We start from the raw sequence: 4,787 nt of genomic DNA, 5'->3' as shown, positions 1-4,787 counted from the left end.
AGAGGAAAAAGTAATGTATTACACTGAATTGTGTAATGCCATGGTGTTAGAAAACAAAAAGGGGAGAGCAAATTCAACATCTTTCAAGCTAAATGAACTAATTAAAACATTTATCCCTCTACTTTCAATATTGAAGGATTCTATGGACAAAATATTGAGCAGTGCAGAAAGCATCAAAAGAAGACATAAGGACCTCCAGTCTCAGCATCAGACTCTCAGCTACAACCCCCAAAAGATAAGGAAATGAAGACATGAAGTGTTGCCCATCTTTAGCAGCAGCCCTCAGAGCAATCTCAGCTACAGCAATCTCTAGCTACACCAGGAGAGGGTTATGGGACTTTCCTTTCTCTGAAAAGGATGAGTCATCTTCCCCAACTATTTTAACCCAACCAGTCTCAAAAAGAACTGTCAGAGCTCCAGAGATTCCAGTGGTGAATGAAGACCCTATTATTGGCCTGTGTAGACCCTCTCTAAGGAATTCAAGATCTGATTCATCATATAGAACAAATGGAAATTCTAAAATGAGTGAGTTAGAAGCCACCAGTGTTGTCAATTTATCTGGAGAAGGAGAGATTAAAGAAGATTCAGACAGTTTTGACAGTGATATTACTAATATTAAGGCCAGATCTGCGGATTCTGGTTAGTGTGGAGATCAGATCATCAGATCAACTAGTCAATATACAGAATCATTTTGGCAGTCATCACAAAATCAAGACTTCATGGCACCTTATGATAAGCAACCTTCAGTGCTGAGCTCAGGATATCAAAAAAACCCTCAAGATTGAATCAAACAAACCCCAAAAATCAGGAGTAGGATACAACTATCTTCAGCAGCCAAGAGTTCAACATATGGCAGTTTTTCAGATGATGACAACATTCAGAAATCAGCACTTGAAAACCAATCTCCTTCAACCTCCTAGCCAGCAAATGTCTGAACAACCCAAAACTACAAGTTTTCTCCAGATGAAGTGGTATCTACTTTTACTGACAGTTGGTTCAGGCACTGTGATTTTTTTTTTGTTACGTTCTTACTCCTGAGGTAGAAAACACTGCTGTTCAAGAGTTCCAGAACCAGATGAAACAACTCATGAATAAATACCAAGGTCAAAATGAGAGGCTGTGGAAAATAAATATCTGTGGGAAGAAACAATGGAATTTTCCACATTCCTGGAAAAACACCTTAATAGCTCCCATTCTCAGCCTCAGCCTGGTATCTTGCTCTTTGATGCTGCCTGAGATGCTGAAGACATGCTAAAGAGACTGAGTGAATAAATCGCCGATGCCTATTCTTCCTTCCATAGCGTCCATGCCATCCGGATTGATGCGGCGGACAAAGCTGCTCAAGACAGTGATATCGTTAAGGAAGCAGTAGACCAGGAACTGAGCAATGGATTTAGAAATGACCAGAATGTGGCTGTAGTGCACCACTTTGAGTCACTGCCTGCCAGCTCTACCCTGATTCCCTAAAAGTATTGTGACCATGAGAATGCAGCCATCAAAGATGGAACCTTAGTCCTGACTTTCCTGCTTTAGGAGGAAACAGTTGGAACCAGTCTACACCTAAAGGAAATTGCAGAAAAAGTGGGAGATTTCCTTAGAGTCAGTTTCACCAGTTCTGACACACCAAACTTCTACAATCATATGTTGTTAAGTGCCGTGGAGTTGGTTCCGACTCATAGTGACCCAGCATAGGGTTTCCGAGGCTGTAAATCTTTACAGGAGCAGAAAGCCTCATCTTTCTCCCGCAGAACAGCTGGTAGTTTCTAACTGTCGATCTTAAGGTTCACTTCACGATTCACAACCACTATGCTCCCAGAGCTCCTTATGGACCCAGGCAAATTGAAAGACTCTGGAGCTGGATTTCTCATTTAGTCCTGCCAGTACTACTAGAGATTGCCTTAAAAAGGGGCACCTACTTATAAAGGAAAGGAGCTCTGACAGCATAGTGGTTACTAAACGGGCTGTGAACCTTAAGGTCAGCAGTTCGAAACTACCAGCTGTTCCGCGGGAGAAAGATGAGGCGTTCTTCTCCCGTAAAGATTTACAGCCTCAGAAACCCTGTACAGGGTCGCTATGAATCGGAACTGACTCCACAGCACATAACTAGCCAATTTATAAGGGATGAGAGAAGGAAAAAAAAAAAAAAATCACATCTCAAGTTCTGAGAATGTTTTAGACTTTCTAAGCAAAGACAGGATGCAGAAGTCTCTTGGAAAGAGCAAGTTTCTCTTTAAAGGGAGTTAAGTTCTTATGTAAACGTGGAACTTCTAAATCATTTATTCAATCTAATTATCTGTTACTTGAGAAAATGGATAGTTATGTTAAGAGTATCCTACCATAAAGGCTCTACTTAGAGTCATAGCTAAATCATTATTGATCGGGCATGACCTATGGGCGGGATTAAACTTTCCTATGAATCCTCCAAATTCTTTAACTAGATTTTTTTATAAAGTCTACTGAGTTATTAGTAAGGCAGTTTCCTAAATACAACTGTGGGTTTTCCTTTCATATTCCTTTTTATAGCATTGAGGTATTAGTTCCTTAGTAAGCCATGCTTATAGGAACAAAAGTAATGAAAAGGCATCTAGGTGCTTGCAATTTTTCTTTGTTTTTGGATGATGTGGGAGAAGGACATGAAGAAAAAGAGAAAATTGTGGGAAGGGGGAGAAAAGTGTCTATATGACGATACAGTAAGTCACTGGGACTTTGATTAGTCAGATAAATTATGTCTGGACGTGTTTTTGAACATGTCTTGTTTGTTGTTGTTTTTCCTTTAAGAGATTCTCAGTCTTCTCAAGGATTTTTGAAGCATGTATATCAGGAGGTTTAGTATATTTACTCATTTGACTCATAAAAGTGAACAAATGCAGTTTATTTGGACATATCTTGAAGCTTTTGAATAAGGAAAGATGATTTCAGGAATTGGTAACCATTTGTTAACCAATATTCCTGGGTGGTTGAAGGATTTAATTTTCTACATGTTTACTTGTTGGAGTGTAATTCTGTAACAAAGCTCTGTAGCAAATATAAAGATTTACTATGCATGTGATAATTTTCATTAACAGTGCCCCAAGCCAAAAAGAAAGTGAATTTTATAATGTATGAAGAATGTTAAAATGATTTCTGTAGTATTATAATACTTCAGTTGTAACTTTGCATCTATAATAACTTTATCTGTCAAATCTTTTACTTTCTTAGAATCTTATTCTAGATACATCTCTTTCTTTCTCTCTTTTTCCTCATAAATCTTTAAATGAAAATATTGTTTTGAGAGTATAGAGCCAGTCATTGCCTTCATTATTTATCTCTTAAGGGTCCCACCACCTGTAAATAAATAGTGCCCCCATTGTTTTACACTAGAACTATCAGTATTAATCAATTTTTAATCCCTTCTTATAATTTGTTCTTATCAAAAGTCAAGTTGTCTGATTTATTTTAAAGAGGATTCTGAAACAGTTTTTAAAAAGCTTATTTTATACAAACATATGGAGAAACAAAAGTTTTTACTAAATGTTTCACTGACCAAAATAATTTTAAAGTACCATATTAATTATATCTTTCAAGAAAAATAAATTTAGCCATGATCTTTGTAAACTACTTTTAAAAGCTATTGTAGTAATTTAAATAAAATTGTTTTTGTTGTTGTTGTTGTTGTTGTTTGTAAAAGAAGAAGAAATTATAAGGAATATACATTCACAGTACCAAAATAACTGGTTGACATGCAACTATTTGGGAAGGTTTATATGGTCAAGAAGTTATGGTATTGAATGAAAAGGTCATAGCTGTACTGTAGTCATTAGTGAAAAATTAGACTGCCAGAACTGACAACATATTTATTGATATGTTCTAACAAACTAATGCAGCACTGGAAGCATCCAGGTGTTGTTAAATGCCCTCAAGTTGGTTCTGACTCATAGTGACCCTGTACAAGGTTTCCAAGAAGCGGCTGGTGAGTTTGAACTGCAGACTTCCAAGTCTGACTTGATTGCAAGTCTGTAGTTCAAACTAACCAGTGTTTATGCTGCAGCACCATACAAGGTCTCTCAGTTGTTGTTGTTAAGTGCCATCAAGTTGACTCTGACTCATAGTGGCCCTGTACAGGGTTTCCAAGGAACGGCTGGTGAGCTTGAACCACCGACCTTGCTGTTCAAATTGACCTAGCAGTCTAGTGCATTAACCCACAGCCCCACACCAGGGTTCTATAGGGTCACCTTTCTTAAGAATGGGCATACATTTGGAAAATTTTCAGTCAGTTGGCCAGGAAATTGTCTTCTAAGTTTTTGTCATAGACTAGTAGTCATACACTGAAAAAATTCCAAATTTATGCACATTCAAAAGAAAGGTGACCTTAGAGAAAGCAGAAAATATTGAACAATATTATTAATAAAACACTCAGTCATTTGAATAAAGCAAAGAAATAATGTGTGATTTAAAATCAGAAAAGGTGTGTATTGGTGTTGCATAGTTTCACTATGCAAATTCAATCTGTATTCTGAGAAGCTAGAAGAAAAACTCAGCATCAGTATTGGAGGAAGGATCATTAGCAATCTGCAACATTCAGATAACACAACCTTGCTGGCTGAAAATGGAAAGGACTCGAAAAACTTGGTGAAGCCAAAAGAATGCAGCTTTCAAAATGGAGCACAACTCAAAAGAAAAAAACAAAAAGTAAAAAAACCCTGAACCAATGAACAACATCACTATGTACAGAGCAGAGACTAAAATTGTCAAGGATTTCATTTTCCTTGGACCCACAATCAGTGCTAATAGAAGCAGCAGTCAAGAAC

General features: G+C 37.3%; 1 pseudogene; it reads left to right on the top strand.

Moving 5' to 3' along the window:
• Nucleotides 1–251: 251 nt before the first annotated feature.
• Nucleotides 252–1,922, top strand: LOC102828196 (annotated as a pseudogene).
• Nucleotides 1,923–4,787: the final 2,865 nt, after the last annotated feature.

This window comes from Chrysochloris asiatica, unplaced genomic scaffold (assembly GCF_000296735.1).
Source record: "Chrysochloris asiatica unplaced genomic scaffold, ChrAsi1.0 scaffold00153, whole genome shotgun sequence".
Classification (NCBI taxonomy): domain Eukaryota; kingdom Metazoa; phylum Chordata; class Mammalia; order Afrosoricida; family Chrysochloridae; genus Chrysochloris; species Chrysochloris asiatica.
The sequence above is the reverse complement of the archived record's forward strand: the minus strand, read 5'-3'. Positions and strand labels throughout refer to the sequence as shown.